At 45.1% G+C, this 17891-nt stretch overlaps 1 protein-coding gene across 1 annotated transcript in view; it reads left to right on the forward strand.

The window, feature by feature from the left end:
• Positions 1 to 247: 247 nt before the first annotated feature.
• CHST8 (carbohydrate sulfotransferase 8) overlaps positions 248 to 17891 on the forward strand; it is a 310109-nt gene continuing 292465 nt past the window's right edge. Inside the window, exon 1 of the mRNA XM_034425556.3 lies at positions 248 to 463. The gene's annotated coding sequence lies outside the window, so the exon portion shown is untranslated. The remainder of the gene's footprint in view (positions 464 to 17891) is intronic.

Below are 17891 nucleotides of genomic sequence, written 5' to 3' on the forward strand. Positions count from 1 at the left end.
CGCCGCTTCCCCTTCCCCGCTGGCGCGCCAAGCGCAGGTGACCGGAAGGAGGGCGCCGGGGCGGAGGGCGCCGCTTCAGCCACCCGCGTCTGGCCTCGCGGGGGGTGGGCGGCTTTCCTGCGGGTTGCTATGGCGGAGGCGGAGGGAGGCGGAGGAGGAGGCGGCGGCTCGGTCTGCCTGCGGCGCGGAGAGCAGCTCTTCTTCGCCGGCAGCTTCCAAGAAGGCGGCGGCAAGCGAAGGCAGCCCCGCCCCGCCCTGCCCCGCCCGCCCGGCCAGCCGCTCCCGGCGCCCGGCTCTTCCGCGCAGCGTCCCCGCTCGCGGCTCGTCCGGCAGGCGAGGAAGCCGGGCGGCCGCTGTGCATCGACGGCGCCGGAGAGGACGGAGGAGGCAGACGGAGGACCGGCGAGATGCGGTGCTGAGCGCTCGGCTTGCACCGGCGCGGACAACGGTGCGCCCCGCCCAGGTCAGTGGCGGCTCCGTTCCCCGAGCCGAGCCGGCTGAGAGGGCGGGGGCGGCGGAGTCCCGGACGCGTTGGGCTGAGGCGGCCAGAGGTCTGTCCGCGGGGCCTGCGGAACTCCGGGCGACCGCTCGCCACGCTGGAGCCCGGGGCTGGGAAAGGCAGCCATGGAAGCCTGCGCGGGCTTCCCCCTTCGGTCTCCCTCCCGACGGGCCTCGGAGGGGCGGCGGTGGGCGCGGTCGCGCAACTTGGCACCAGTTGCTCAGAGGTCGGAGTCCCCCCCGCCCCTCCCTCCCGCGGTGCGTTTGGGCCGCAAGTTGGCGCCTGGGGAGACGGAGGGCGCAGCGCAGCAGGTGGGGAAGGCGGGGAGCCTTCGGAAGAAAGTTTTTCCCTCAGCCGGGAAGGGAGCGGGGCGGCAGGCGCCCCGGGAACTCCCCGCCGATTCAGACCGAAAATCGCTCCTCCCGCTTGGTGGGCCGGCCTGCTGTGTGTGTGGGGGGGGGGGGTGTTGGGGTGTCTCCCTCGGCTCCCAGTCCCGACCCTTCTTTCGACGCCCTCCGGGTGGGTTCGGCGCGGATCATCGGAAAACCCTCGGGGGGCTCCGTTCCGTGTGGCCGCTCGCTTCGTCTTCCCACTCAGCCTCTGGATCGGAGTTTTGCCTTGCGGGTCCAAATTGGGAGGCTGGGGGGGGGATGTCGGACCGGGTTCCCTAAGGTCATCAAGACGCCCTTAAGCATCCGCTCTTGGGGTCGGAGAAGCTTGGGAGACCCCGATCTTCCCTTGTGAAGCTGTGGTTCCCGCGCCCGTCCGGTCGGCCGGTTGCAGATTAAACTCCGGGATGCCTTCCCTTAAAGTTTGCCCGGTGAAGATCTAGCTAATTCTAGCAGATGCAACCTGCTAAATTGTTTAAGTGCTGAATGTGGTTGTGTTATTTTTCTAGCTTAGCACGTTGTGTGAACCCGGGCTGGTTGTCCACTAATGTAGCTCAATATAGTGCACAAACGTAGAAAGTGGGTTGACAGGATAACCAAGTAAGGCTTGTCTGAATGCAGGCAATTAATCCTTGATTTAAATTAGATATGGGAAGAATGGGCTCTGTTGCCTTTGCTAGCTAAGGGGCTAGACAGGAAAGGGATTGCAACTAGTTGATGCCAGGAGTTTGTTGAGAAGTTAGTTCTGGTCTGCTCCATTGTCCTTACTCCCGAGGAAGCCCACTGCATCGCTTAAGAAACCCAAGGATGATTACACACAGACTTACTGTAGTTTCCATGATTTAATTTTTCATTCAGCCTTCTGAATTAGGAGCTGCCTCTCCAGGCTCCACTTGTTGAAGGCAATGCTTGGCCTGGATGGGTGCAGTGTTTTAATCAGCCTCTTGTTTTTCTGCAGGGCACTTTAGGAAAAGTGCATTCCGAATGCCAGGACTAATGCCCAGCTGGGGATGTGCCAGGGGAAAGTGGTCCTTTGCCAACTTTTGTGGAATTGATTAGGAGCAGGGTGGATATTTTTGTTTAAGTGCCACTCAGTGCCTCCCTGCTTTCCTTCGTTTGACTTTATGCTGAGAGGCCTTTTGCAGAAATGCAACCTAGTGGTTGCACACTCGTCACACCTCATTTTAGCCTGCACATCCAGCCCATATTTAATGTCACTCAACTTTTCATGTAAGTCCCCAGAAAGCGAGGCCATTTCATAAAACTGGTTCAGTTAACTCGATGTTTCTCAATCCCGGCAATTTTTAAGATGTGTGGATTTCAACTCCCAGAATGCTGGCTGGACCATTCTGGGAGTTGAAATCCACACATCTTAAAATTTCTGAAGTTGAGAATCACTGAGTTAATCAAAAGCAGCTCAGGTTTACCTACCCAATGATTATTTTAATAACTATGCAATGTTCCACTTCCTGTTCCCCCTAAAAAATTGTATCAGGAGGCAAGAACAGAATTTACCCACATTTGGTAGAAATCTGTGTGAGGTTTTTTAGACAACTCGAGTGAAAAAAAAAAACCTAAAGGCTAAGAAAAAAAGCTAAGGGTGCCTTTCCCTTTGATGTTTCTCCAAAAATCTTTGCATGATCTGATAGTAAGGGAATCAATGCTCACTGGCTAATCCAATTAGAGATTAATGGGTTGAGTGAAGGAGGTTTGCTCACCACTGGAAGTTCAAAGATGCTCAACAGGCTCCTTTGGGGAAAGTGTAAGGATGAGTACATGACCCAAATGCATTTATCACAGGCTGCAGATTCTTGCAAGATTTATACTCATCAGGTCATAACAATGAAGTCATTGTTTGAACCAGAAAAGCCCTAGATATTTATCTGTCTGGAACGGAGGTTGGGTGCCTCTCCATAATCACCAGGAGACACGCTGGCTAGTGATCATAATTTTAAAAATCTTGCTACACCATCCCTGGTTTCTCTTGCCCCCTCCTCCTATGTTGTCCTCAAAGCTGATTGTTACAATGTGTTGCATCATACATAGCATATCATTGTTGGAAATGGGTATTGGCTGAAATACTACCTCTGAACTCTTGACCGGCCAAACTCAAATACTCTTCTTAAAAATTGCACATCAATATGCATTTTTTAAGGATAAAAATTATTTTTGTATCTGGTGCATTATGGCCTTGTTTGCAAATCAAAAGAATTACGTTACATTAGAAAATCCCTATACTATTAAGGCTTGTTGCATTCTTGAATGATATCAATGTGTCCTTCATTAGGATGTCAGAAGTCCATAAAGATGGAGGCAGCATGAACTGAACCCAAGGATTTAGTGGTCTTTAGATAACCATGGGTATAATTTCATTTTGAAGCAGACAGTTTCTGCAGTATGGCAATCTTCAAGAAAATGGCTAAGTCTTATATTGTTTACAAATGATATATTCTGAATGTGCAGTGCATATATTAGACCTATTTAAATTTAGTATTCTTATGATTACAGAACTAAAATGGAACATGTATTGGTTGTTCTTAGTATAAATGAATTCATTAGGGAATTAGTACAATTTTTCTGTAGACATAAAGGTTTAAAGTAAAAAGAATACAATTATCATCTATAACTGTTGGATGCCTATTTCATCAACCCTGATACTAAAATATTTTTTTAAAAAAGGAAGCAGAACTCTTGAATGTCAGTCAGTCCCCACCCCCTGGCACACTTTGAATAATAATTTTAGTGTCCCAAATCATGGATGCTTGGATATCTAGACTAGATGGATCCTGAAGAATCCTGATCCTTCTTTGTTTCTAGAGATCTTAATGGAAAGATCTGTTGTAGCTGACTTGGAGATAAGCAAAGAGGTTCCCAGGTGGATTTGACTCACAACTCTCTTCCACTTCAGTCATACCTTTTTTTGACTGATGTGGATTTCTCTGATCTCAGTGTCCAAAAGGGATTTGGTCATGTCAGCTTGCAATTAGACTCAGTTGCATCTTGCTCCCCATCTCTGGGCCAAAAGCTATCAGCTAGAACAGTGATGGCTAACCTTTTTGCCGTTGCGTGCCAAAAGTGGGGGTGCTTGCGTGCCCACACCCATAATTCAATGCACCCCGTCCCCCTGCACATGTGACTCCCCCCCCCGTGTTCCCCCTGCTTTTGGCATGTGATGGCACAATGGGCCCATTTCTCACCCTCCCCAGGCTCCAGAGGCTTTCTAGGAGCCTGGAGAGGGCAAAAACGGCCTTCCCCGATCCCCTGGAGGCTGGAAATGGCCTGTTTCCTGACTTCCGGTGGGCCCAGAAGGCCCGAAAACCAGCTGGCCAGCGCACGCATGCACGCTGGAGCTCAGCTAGGGTAATTCTTGCGTGCCCACTGATATGGCTTCACGTGCCACAGGTGGCACACGTGCCAAAGGTTCACCATCACGGAGCTAGAAGGTACATTTGACCTCACTGGTTTTTGTGCACAGTATTTGTTCATAAAATCTGCCAAAATCTGTGGATCAACTCCCAGAATTCTCCAGCCAGCTATACTGGGTGGGGAATTCTAGAAGTTGAAGTCCACATATTTTAAAGTCCCCAGGACTGAAAAACACTGGTTTATTATCAATTGCCCAGACGATAGAACTGCAGCTTATGAAGCTTATTTTGGCTGCAGTGTCCATGGATGGAGGTACACAGCAGGTCTGATTCATAATAGGTGTAGCCCAAATTATTACCAGAAAAAAGTACTTTTTGAAAGGTGCCGTATATTTCAGGAAAGCCAGCTTTTCCTTGGGGATATTTGCTTCCATGTGAATGCCCGAAGAGCGAATGCCCGAGTTTTCTGGAGTGAAGGATTGATTTCCTCCAAAAGTGAATCGCACCTACCTATTCTTTCTAGGGTGGGCATTTTGCTCTTCTTCCCAATCCTCCGTATTCTGCCTTTGGTTCCAAGCTTTGTCTAAATCGTGATTTTGCAAGGTTTGTTCTTCCTAGATCCTTCCCTCTGGTTCCTTAGTGACCTGTTTGGACCAGTTCCAGCTGCTATTCCCCACTGAATTCACTCTTGCCTCTGATTCCACAGCACCTGACCTGATGCAAGGCAAGCAGAGATAAATCTGGAAGATGTGAATTTTGCATTGGTGCTTGATTTGTAACATAATCCATAATTCTTTATTTGATTTCTTTCTATCTATTTATTACCAGTTAGTCTTCTCAGCCAGCCGCCTCCTGCTGCTGCCCTGATCGAAATTGCCAAAAGTGGAAGCTTCTTGGCAGCTTCTCAGAAAGCTTCCACCTGCAAATCCTCCTGGTTTCTTTATGTGTGAATTTATAGGATAGAACTAATGTAACTTGAATGTGGTCTGAAATTCTGCTGAAGAAACGGAATACTTTGGAATTGTCCCGATGTACATGCAGAACTTGCTTTCATGCTTTGCCCAGGTATGCCTTACAGTTTCTCAGGTGCACTCGCCCTTCATGAAGAAGTTTTCTGCTTTTCTGACTCTCTTCTGTTTTAAAGTTCTTCCTAGATTTCTTTAAATGAAGAGTTTGGATTTCCCTTATTTTGAACTCCGCATCTTTCCCTCCATCTGAAGCCCCTCCCCCCTCACACACACACATTGAGGTAGGCTGCAGATGGCTGAAGAGAAGGTTGTGTGGTGAAGGGACATCTGGGCATGCTTTTTGGCCAGCTCTCACTGGGAATTGAGCTTCATATACATTAATTCTCCTCCTCTTCCTCTTCCTCCTCCTCCCTCCTCCTCCTTCCTGGTTTTCTCCAATATTCTGTTTGAGGAAGAAAAAGCAATGAAAGCAAATTTTCTTACATCAAATTGGGTGAAAATGAGTAAAGAAAAACGGGGGAAATATCCACTGAAATTAGACTGCCTAATCAAATGAAACTCAGTTTCAAGTTTTCATTTGAATCTTCTTTTCTAGATTGATTTTGAATTCGTTTGGCAATTTTTAAAGCCAGCTCTCTGCTTTCTAGTGATGGGTATAGAAGTCTGATGTGTGTGGCACTGGAAACCGCCAAGCTGGGGGAAAATCTTGCATTTTCTTTTTGCTTCCTCTTGTCTGAAGTTTCGAAAAGGTGAGTTGCTTGATGTGAAAGAAAGGGAACGCACAGCATTAGGTGTAACAGGTTTCTTGGCAGTTTCTACAGACCTAAATGAAAGCAGTCTGAAACGGAAGATTTAACCTTGTATTTACACAGCTTCTAGAATGCTAGGAGAGGAGTGGAAGGAATTTAATTTTTTTTTCTTCTTTGTTGCAACAGCGATTGTTTTTTCTTAGTAGGAAACTCCCATAGATGCAGATGAGATTTGTCTCCTGTGCCCAAAAACACCATTGGGAGAAAAAAAAAATTCTGAGTCGACAGGTAAGATTTGTTAGGCCAAGGGCTGTTATCAGGAAGATTGAGGTCTTGGATTTGGCAGGCAGTTTAGCTGAGATCCAGGTTGCAATCTGCAATAAGCAGGTGACTGAGCCCACCTTAGTCCCATGTGGCCTCTTCTCTCTCTCTGCTGATCCCATGATGCATACTGGCTTTTCCAAGGCTTTTCAGGAGACGAAGCACCAGATGTGGAGCATCGCTAGAGGAAGGCAGAGTGAAGCTGATGGACCACAAGTGAGAGCTCCTATTTGAGCCTGTCTCCTGATGAGAAGGGCAGCCAAAGACTTATCACCCTTATTGAAGATGTCAGTAGCTGCCCAGGAGCCCTCTAGCATGGCCAGACCTGTTGGGTTGGGAGGAGGGAAGGGAGGACATCTATAGGACCACAGTGAGGAGTAGTCATGCCATATGGCAGGAATGTCAAACTCAATTTCATTGAGAGCCGGGTCAGGGTTGTGTTTGACCTCCGAGGGACTGGGATGGACATGGCCAGGGTGGGCATGGCCAACTCGATGCCACTCGTGTTGGGGGTGCCTGTGGTGGCCCAAACGCTCTGCCAGCAAAAACGGGATCCCAAGTTCCGTTTACGGATGCGACTGCTTCCTGCAACCCTCCGCCAGTAAAAACAGAGCTCGGGAGGGCCGCGTGCAGCCCTCCCGAGCTCCATTTTCACTGGCAGAGGAATTATGGGCCAGTCCTTTGCTGTTTTCAGGTCGGTCCTGCAGGCCAGATCTAAGCATCCTGTTTCTTTTTAATTAAAAATTGTGTATTTTGATACTGTAAGGCAGGGGTCCCCAATCCCTGGGCCTCAGCCCGGTACTGGGCCATGACCCATTCAGAACTGGGCCACATGAGTGATGGGTGAGCGCGTGCATGTATGCAATTCCATTTGTCCGAGCGGTGGGCACTTGCAGGCGTGCGTGAAGCTCCATTTGTGCTAGTGGCAGGCATGCCTGCCGCTCATGCCAAATGGAGCTTCACGCAGGCGTGCGAGGGCCCACCGCTTGTGCAAATGGAGCTGCACATGCCTGTCACTCGCGCCTGTGATTCACATGGAACAGTTTCCTCCCCCCCCCCCACCAGTCCTCAAAACTGGAAAGTTTGTGGATCACTGCAGTATGCCATCCAGAGTCTTGTAGAATAAGTGGCCATAATAAATTACAAAATAAATAAATGAATAAAGTATATTGCTTGATGACGCCACAGAAAAGACAGATGCTTTCTATGGCCATCACTGTAAAGGGCTTGGAAAGAGTTCCTGGAACTGTGTGATTCGGGGCAGCTCAGGGCTACAATATGACTCCCTTCCCACTTTCTTTCCACTCCATGTCTTTTTCTCAGGAGGAGAAAATACAGCTATTTGCAGGGTGGCAGCGTTGGTGCCATGTAATTATGTGGGTCTCTAAAATTTGTGACTTGTAGCTGCTGGATAGCGACAGATAGACTGAGCTGGCTAACTGAGAATCTCCTCCTAAACACAAATTTATTTTGACATTTAATTTGAGAGAGACTGGTGGAGTTATTCTGGCACATATTGGGCCCCAGTTACTGGAATATCTGAGGCAATTTTTAATGGTGCTCAGGGTCAGTCAACAACTGTGCAGATACCTCCAGCAACTGTTCTGTTTGACAGTTTGGCTTTCCCCCCCTTTTAAAAAAAAATATGCCTCAGAACAGCAGGCTCTTTGGAACAGGGAGGAAGAAAATATTTCAAGAGAGAGTTGCCCAGAGTTTGAAGAGGAGAGGAAGAAGGTCCCAGTGAAATGAAGATGTTTTTATCGTTGTTACCAAGCAATTGCAATCCTTTCTTCTCAGAGAAGCTCTTGTGTTTCTCAATGAGTGCTGAATGATTTCTGGATGCAGGGATTCTAAATCTGATGTGAGGCTCATGTTGGCACTCAGCAGAGAGCATCCCTAGGAGATGAGCCGTTCCCACTGCCATTACAGCAGGATGACTGCAGGAGGGTGTAGCAGAATTAGGCTTCACCTTGAAGGATGCTGAAAAAGAATGACTACGAATACAGATTAGGCGAGACCTGGCTCAAAAACAGTGAGAGGGATCTTGGAGTCCTAATGGACAATCACTTAAATATGAGCCAGTGGTGTATGGCAGTAGCCAAAAATAGCTAATACAATCCTTGGTTGTATAAACAGAGGCATAGAATCAAAATCATGCGAAGTATTAGTACTGCTTTATAAAACCTTAGTAAGACCACACCTGGAGTACTGTATCCAGTTTTGGTCACCACATTACAAAAAAAGATGTTGAGACTTTGGAAAAAGTGCAGAGAAGAGCAACTAAGATGATCAAAGGCCCCTGGAGACTAAAACATATGAAGAACGGTTGCAGGATTTGGGTTTGGCTAATCTAGAGAAAAGAAGGATTAGGGGTGACATGATAGCTGTATTCCAGTATTTGAGGGGCTGCCACAAAGAGGAGGGAGTCAACTTATTTTCCAAAGCACCAGAAGGCAGGACAAGAAACAATGGAGGGAAACTAATCAAGGAGAGAAGCAACCTGGAATTAAGGAGAAACTTCCTAACAGTGAGGACAATTAACTAGTGGAACAGCTTGCCACCAGAGGTTGTGTGTGCTTCATCACTGGAGGTTTTTAAGAAGAGATTGGATAGTCACTTATCTGGAATGGTATAGGTTCTCCTGCTTGAACAAGGGGGTGGACTAGAAGACCTCCAAGGTCCATTGTATTCTGATTGATTGATCTTCTCTCCGTATGTGGGAGACCAGAGCCCTGGATTCCATTCTTTATCCCAGTCTCGGAGGGCTGTTTTGCACCACCCCGCCAGGCCTTGCATCCAATTGGAGGAACCACTGACAACTAAGGAATCTTCCTAGATTGGAACAACCCTGGCCAAATCCTTCCACTCTTGGGAATTGATTTCTGCCTCATCAATTCCCTTGGCGCCTGGGGATTTGCTCTTTGTCCAAGGTGGAGGCCTTGAAAAGCCTCTCCGTATTGTAGAACAAGCTTTTTTGAATGCATGACTTTCCCAGTTAACTTGGCCAACGCTTGATCAGGAAAGGGGGAAGAGTCTGCAGTGGGGTCTTTCCCATAGCACATCCTATATATGTGTACACGTGTGGCTCTTCCGTTTTTCTACCCACGATCCTCTGAAATTTTGATTCTTTCCCAACCAACCACAGGCTTTAGTGGGGGAGGAAGGTATATCTTGGATAAATAACCCTCCATGATGCCTAACCAATACCAAGCCAATAATGCTGAATAAAATCTAATCTAGTGAAAACTTATGACAAATGTATAAATGAATATTATCATGCCCTGTTTTGTCCTCTCTTTCTGGCATCAGAAAATTTATTGTACGCTTGTTCCCAGGGTGAAAAATTTAGACAGCTCCATAATGGAAGGTCAGAGATTAATTATTTATGGGGGGACATCAATCAGCCTGTGGAGATGATTTATTTATAAATTCCAGAGCTGTAAGTGAAATGTGAATTCTGATTTTGCCTTAGCTTCTTTCTTTCCTTTTATTGATTGTTGAAGAAAGTGAGCGTTGTGTAAAATTCTATATTGACTGCTACAGTATCAGTTCTTTGGAAATTAATAAGAATTCTGTATTGGGATAACCTGAGAGATAATCATTTATGCTTATCTTTTGAGTTCTAGCAAGAAAACTAAATACTTGCAAGATAATTTGCTGTTAAGGAGGATTTTTTTAACTTTTAAATATCTTCCCTTGTCTTCCTCTTCCTTCTTTTTGTTATCTTCATCCACTTGTAACATTTCTTGAACATTAAACTGTAAAGAGAGGCTTGTGTTGGGTGAGCATGAAAGCATGAAAAGAAAAGGCTTGAAGAGGGAAGAAAGAAAAAAAATTTTTTTTAATGTTTTTTAATTGTGACGATCAGCTTGAAGTTTACATAGATAAGAGCTGTTTGGGCCATAGTAGATCTCCTGGACTACCAATCAGGAGGGCTCTGTGTCCCTTGTTCTGACTAGCAAATTCTATTAGAAGGCACGAATCTGCACAGAAGCTCATACCTTTTAATAAATTCTGTTAGTCATAAAAGGTGCTGACGGATTCCTGATTTTAGAGTGGAGCTCCGTGTTAGCTGCTCTTCAGCCAAGCTGATAAAACACAGCTCTACCCTCCCCCTCGCCGACCACCCTGGATGGTATCTTCAGAGAAATCTTTGTGATTCCAAATTTTAAAAATTGCTTGGTTTATCCTTCCCATCTCTGGTAGCCTCTGGATATTGCTGGACTTCAGCATGTCTCCCTCCCCTCACAGCCAGCAGAAACTATTCAGGGTTGAAGCGTGGAAGTAAAATCTGCATTGGACTCCGCTTCCACCCTTATGCGGAAGAGTTTGTCCACAGGAGCATAGCTGGATGTAGGGGATCCTTTTGGCCAGAAAGATGTGTGGGTGTGTTGCTAGGGTTTGAGCCAGACTCAGGAGTCCAGCCTGAGGGCAGCACCTGAGACTGTATCCCTGACCGAATTTGAACAACAAGCTAAGCAGAGTCTGGGCTAATTGGTATTTGGGCGGAAGGGCTTCAGACCAGACTGGGAGGTCAGAAAGCAGCCCAGAAGAAGGCATTCTCACTCGGCTGCCAAGGAAACCAAGAAGAGCTTCTGAGGTTGTTAGAAGGCCCTGAGCTTGATTTGAAGATTTACATTTTTTTCTGCCAAATGTCACAAAAGAGGATGAAGCTGCATCAGAAGGGAGAAATCCAAGATAGGTTCACAATATTTACCTGGCTGCACCCTCTCTCTTCCCCCCACCCCACCCCACCTTTGAGGAGGAAACATAATAGACGCACAGTGCCAGAGCTTTTCATCTCACAATTAAGAGTAACCTTATTATGTTCCTGCATGTGTATAAAAAGCATTTATAGTGAACTAGTGGAAGAAGCCTCGTTAAATAAACAGGGTTCCAGTTTAGTGATTTCTGGACAAAAGGAAACGGGGGTCTGTGCAGGGGAGGGCCAGGGAGCCACTCCTGAAGCCATTGAAGTCTGGAGCAACTGGTGGATTGCTTGGTGGAGCTGCGAAAACGGTGATTTTGATGGGGGTAAACATTCCCCTGGAGGAACAAAAGGAAAGATGCAGACTTCAGTGCTTTTAATAATCATTCTTTTTGTTCCTGTTGCTTCGCTTGCGCTCCTGCTCAGCCACATCCATTCAGAGACCATCCTGCTACTCGGTGGCTACCCATCTTTATCATTAAGGGTTTATCATTAAGGCAAGTAAACACAATTAAGGAAAAGAATGGGTGAGTGTAAGCAATGCAAATGGGGTGCGTGTTGCAAATAAATCTTTTAAACTGGATTATGAATGTTTGCAGGGGTGTGGGGAAGGGGGTTGCACACTACAAATCTGCGAAGAGGCTGACCTTCCAGGCTATTAGAAAGCCAGAGGGGAAAGCTATATAAAATCACTTCACTTCTCCCTAAAAGTTTTTCATTTAAGATGTTATAACAGCCAAGGATTCACCCAACCATCCTCAGTCACGGTGAAATGTGAACTGCATCTTATTTATTTTCTTCAGTTCTGGAAATGTCAGGATTAAATTAGCTGTGGAAAAGAATGCAATTTGAAGAAAGCAAGAGAGAAGAGGGAGATGAGAAGGAGGAAGAATTGGCCAGGAAGATGGCTCTGAGGCACCCTGGCTCACCATTTTCCACGTCCTTTAGTATTCTTCATGCCAAGGATAGCCAACATTTGTGCTTGACATGCCACCCTTAGGACAATAGTCCCCAGGAATTGCAACATGAATAGCCTGTTCTTACACATGGCTCATCCCATAATAACCTAGTCTTACCTGGAGCTTTGGACTTCACTATTACTGATTTATAAAACATCTAAATCATCTTTCTGCTCAGATCAGGCTTTTAATGGCGTTCATGTCTAAATCCAAGCCTGGCAAAGGTGCCAAGTAATATAAGAGGAAGTGAAGGGAAGAGCCCGTTTTCAGGTTGGACAGCTCTGGAGAAGACCAAATTCATATTTTAGGCACCACTGGAGAAGGAAGGGGAAGACCTTCCTTCAAAGGGTGGCTTTTTCAAAAGTTGCTGTTTTGCACTGTTGATGGTGGTTGATGTGGTATTGATTTAGTATGAGGTGAACTCAACTTTCGAGGTTTAGAAACCATGGTTTATTATTTATGGTTGAGTGTGAGTCCAGTCAATTTTACTTCATTCAACAAATCACTCAAAGGAAACCATTCTTTAGGCTATAAGAAAGACAGAAGGATCAGTATGTGTTGAAAATTCGACCTCCAGATTTTGAAATAAAACTTAAGACAGTTGATCTCTTTCCAATTAAGTGGGTTGCAGCTGCCAGGTTCCCTATATTGGCATTCCAGTTTTATTATTAACACTCTAATTCAAAATCTGAATGCTTACGGGATTGTGATTTTAATCATAGGATAAAGCTTCATGTTTTACATTATACTTCCCTAACTTGTTCATATTCAGCTATGTTGGACATTGGCTTCTATGATCTGCTATCTCAAGATGCATGGGAAACACTGAAAAATGAGATTATAAAACCCCAGTCTAACACAATACTGCAGAGAAAGAAAAACAAGAGACCCAGATGAAACCAGCATAGTTGCATGAAGAATTTTTTGATTAAGTGAGGGACAGAAAGGAAAATAAAAAAAATGGAAAAACAGAATACCAACAAATAGCTTCCAAGGTGCCTTCCGTTCCTATCTTTTATTGATATTGATGTGTTTGCTGCAGGATTAGGGAGCTTGCAGCTCAATACATTTGAAGTGCACTAGATGGAGAAAGGTATTTCAGACTAGTGAAACTGTTGATTTGTGTAGTTGCAAATAAAAATGAATAGTAGCTATTTCTGTTTCATGTTAATTAGGGATGATGACAGTTACCAAATACTATTGTGTTATATCAGGTACAACATCAAAGAGACCTATCAGTTGTCGAATAGGCTAAAAAGCAATGTGTCTTTCATTGAGCTTGGCACTTGGTGCTTTCATGGCCACATCTTGGCATCAACTTGAAAGCTCTCCCTTGCTAATGTTTGGCCTGGTCTTGCGTTTATCCCAAAGTTGTCTAATGCCACACTGAGCTGGGCCCAAACCCTTTGTATTATTGCTTATCAATAATTGAGTGCTAATAGCTCTCACCTCTCATTGTCAAATAATGGAAGAGCATGTCATGCAAAGCTTTGAAATAATCAACATTTAATCTGTAAAATGGAAACTTCAGGAGAATTTTTTGCAAAAGGAATGCTGACAGCTCTTTCTTGCATCTTCTGGACTATATGTCCTGACCTAGACTTCTGATAGTTTTCACCCTGCTGCTAGTTTATATTTATTCTCAGTCCCTTCAAAAAGTACGTAGCTCTAGAGAAAAGCATTGTTTGTCACTAAGTCTAAAATAACCTATCGAAGTAGGAATAGTAAATGGATATTTTATTATAATAATTCACAAATGAGGAAATGCCTGAGAAACAACAGGTAGCCCTTAAATTATGGCCAGTCACTTGGTGACCATTTGGAGTTATAATGGACTTCCTCAGGACCACTAATGACCTGAATTCACAATTTCTGATGCCCCCCCCATGGTTCCCCGATCGCATTTCGGCTGCTTGGCAACTGACCTGCTTTATAGCCTTTTATAGCACATCACTGCGATTTATGGTGTTCTTTGCTGGAAACTGGGGTTTATTTCTGGTTTCTGACCAAAAACATCCAGTGAGGACAATGGATTCACTGAACAACCACAATATTCATTTTACAGTGGCTGCATTCACTTAACGAGCGCACAGAAAAGGTCACAACATGGGGTATGGTGAGCTCTCCTTAATGACCGGCATGATTTAACAATAGTATTTCCTGGAAATACTACTGTAAGTCATGCCGGTCATTCAGAAACCAGAAATAAACACCTGTTTCCAGCAAAGAATACCGTAAATTGCAGTGATGTGGCCATGGGATGCTGTAAAAGGCCGTAAAGCAGGTCAGTTGCCAAGCAGCCAAAATGTTCCTGTGGCTCAGGAGAGGTGGAGACCCTGGGTCACCTATTCCTTCAATGTTCCTTTAACAGAGAGATTTGGAAAAACCCATATCCTTCCCATAACTGCTAGGCACCCTGGCCATTCCAAGCCTGCTTATCTCCAGTGGCTGCTTAAGGACGAACGGTCCATAACTACAGCGCAGGTGGCTAAATTCTGCACAGCAGCCCTGGGGGTTCATCAGAAATACGTGTCAGACCCACCATAGCCCTTCTACACAACAAATGTGGCAAACCCTTGCGCTGCTTATTCCTTTCCCTTTTAGCATTAAACTGACTACGGGCCACACAGTTTATGGCAGTTTATGGCAGCCTCCGCTTTGGCTGCTTTGGCTGCCATAGGAACCGGGAGGGGGGAGAGCTAGGGAGCTTGGGGGGGGGAAGCGTGCTGGAGGAGGGGCATGGCTTCGGAAGAAACGAAACTGAATCCTTGAAGGGGCTATCGGGTCAACCGTCGAGGCATTCCTGATTGATGACGCTGCCAGACGTGCTTCCACCTGACCCTGGGAGACCTTTGGATTGGATGATTTACGATGGACAGTGGGAGGGGATGCTTTCTATATGCACTTTTCGTGCCTAATGCTTTAATTTCAGCTTAGCTGTGGTTGCGTTCACTTCACTTCTAGTAAAAGTACCCTCCTCTATAAAACATGGAGTTTGGGTCATTCTTTCCTGGACTTTGAAGGAAGCACACCTGACAGATTGTAATTTTAATATAGTTAGACCATCTGTAATTGACAGACTGGATTTTATCCTAGATTTTAGCTGTTATTTATTATTTTATACTAGAATTTTTAACTGTATATTTACTCATCTCCTTTTAATGACCCCATAATCCCTTGTGGGGTGGAGTCTGGGCAACTGAATGGAGCTGAGTGTTTAATGGCCGGATGCCCTTCCTGTCGCCAATGCAGAATTTTATTCAGCAGATATTGTGCCCAGAGAGAAATATATGCCTCTACCTAGGATCGAACCCATTTAATGGTATATTTACCTAGTGTTTTAATTTGTTCTGGTCGCTGGTCTATGACCGTAATAAACCGAATTGATTGATTGAATTGTAAGTCGGGGGTCTGCCTGTATATAAGGGCAAAGGTAATGCACGCATACAAGTTCTCCTCCTGGATTGTATGGAATTGAGGGGTTTTTTTCTCCCCTGCGTTTTGTCTGGTTTGGCTGCTGGCAGGGTGGGTGTTAAGCAGCCCATGAGGGTGGATTTCAGAAATTAGTCATGGCCAAAGCGGAGGTTTTCACACCTCCTGCTAAACTTGACAGTGAGGCATGAAACACGGCTGCCTGATTAGTGCAGTTCTAATTGAGTGAAATAATGAATGTGTGAAAATTAGTCATCTGCTGGTAGTTGGTGCATCTCCTTATCTTCAGATGAATAAGGCTTGTGGCAGGGAAGATTTTTTCTCCCATATTAAGCTTTGGATGAAACAAAGCACGTTGTATTGCAGTCTCCATGATGTTGAGACTCTGGAAAGAGTGCTGAGAAGAGCAGCCAAGAGGATTACGGGACTGGAGGCTAAAACATACGAAGAACAGTTGCAGGAACTGGGCATGGCTAGTCTAGGGAAGAGAAGGACCAGGGGAGACATGATTGCAATGTTAGGATGGCCAAACAGAATGAGATGCCTGCCTAGATCAGAGAGAGCAGGTTCATCTCCTTGGGATGAGGGCTTGGGCGATCCTAGACCTGGAGGTAGCTGGGACCTTTATTGTCCACCGTTTTGCATGCTGGTAGTTTCTGAGATGGTCTCCTGAGATGGAGTTTTCCTTGTTATCTCCCACAGCAGGAAGTCATGACAAATAGACAGGAGCCACCAATGGTGGGGAAAGGATTAATAATAGAGACCAACCCAATAGTTGGGGATGCTGGTTCTTCATTGCTTTGCTATTCTTGGCAATCCATAGCCTATAACAGTGATGGCTTTTTGCCATCGTGTGCCAAAAGCAGGGGGAGTGTGGGGGGGTTGCCACATTTTGCAAGGAATTAATGAACTTTATATCTGTTTGAGGAGATATTTCTCCAAGAAATATTGACTGGAAGTTTTTGTTATTTCTTTTTAAATTAATTCCCTGGATTCATCTGAAAACCTGGCATATTTAACAAACCTTCCTTTGCCATTTTTTAGATCAGTGGTAATTTGACATCCCGAATGACTGCTTTATGCCAGCTTTGAATCAAAATGATATTGAACAGACACATTTCTGACAGTGTTTATAGCTGGAGGAGCCATTAAGTATACCAAATTGATAACTGAGATGCACCTTTCAAAATTCTTGGAATGCCTGTCTCAAAAGGGTTTTTTTTTTATTCATTAGATGTAGGTGATCTCTGGAATTTCTGTACAAACTGACTTGATCCCCACTGCTATAAAGGTCTCCTGCAAAGACTGATTTTCTCACTTCTATAAATGGTCTCAGGCAATTCTTGTGTAACGCAGCTATTTCTGATGTTTTATTTTGAAAGCTTTATTCAGAAATTTGCTGCCTTTTAGAACGGTTACAAGTTTCTCCATCTTTTGATTTTTCAAAAAAAGTATGACATTATTCTTGTTTATCCAAAGATAGAAAGGCAGATAAAATACTTTTGGTAGATTTAGCTTCATATGCCAAAATGGAGAAGGCTGAACAAGCGTTGCTATTTCTTTGCAAGCAGGCAAAAGAGAAAGGGTAATGTTAAAATGCGACATAAGATAGGGCTAATTTTCTTCAAAAAGACTGTACTGTGTTCCATCTTGCTGAATGCATGAAGAGAAGGTGGCAGACTTTCAACAAACCAGTAATGTGGGGTTTTCCCCATAAATGCTGCAGTTGTGGCTGTTAACCTACAAGTAATCCTTGTCCAGCAACCATTCATTGGGAGACTGTTTGAAGTTAGTGCTGAAAGAGGTGGCTTAGGAATGTTCCTGTCACTTGCACCAATCCCAGGGTCTCCATGGTCCCCTCCCCCCATGATTGTGATCTATGGGTTTGGCAACTGGCTCTCCATTACGAGGGTCTCCGTATCTCACCGTCAAGCAATCAATACTTGCAACCTTCACTGCTGGCTTCCAACAAGCAAAGTCAGTGGTGGGGAAGCTTGCAGGTCGCGAATGGCAGGTCACAGCTGGCAATCACGGGACCCTGCAATGCTGCAGCCACAGGGATTTGCCTAGTGACAACAACTGGGACCCACAGAACTCCTATTGTATGTCAGGGAGGTCGTGTGACGTCACTCTTTATGGCCGTGTCCCTTAGCAACAGAGTTGCTGGTCTGAACTACCGTCATTAAGCAAGATAGATTTGTTAATTAGTAAATAGGTTCCTTAATGATTCCTTTTAAAGGATAACATAATCTTGTAATTTTTATAAGCCTCTTTCTAGCTCCTTATGTGGGAAAACCATACCATGCTTACAAAACACAATTGAATTTATGCTGAGTCAGTGAGACTTGTATCCCAGAACAGGATTATCCTGGTAAGTATCCAAAGAGGTCATTGCTATTATCATAGATGCACAGTTGCTTCCACACATGCCACATTGCATTTAATGAATCGATTTTAAATTATTAAATATTTTAAAATATATAGCTGCCCATTTTTTAACC

Source organism: Pantherophis guttatus, chromosome 11 (assembly GCF_059756535.1).
Source record: "Pantherophis guttatus breed Tessera chromosome 11, ASM5975653v1, whole genome shotgun sequence".
In the NCBI taxonomy this organism is placed as follows: Eukaryota; Metazoa; Chordata; class Lepidosauria; order Squamata; family Colubridae; genus Pantherophis; species Pantherophis guttatus.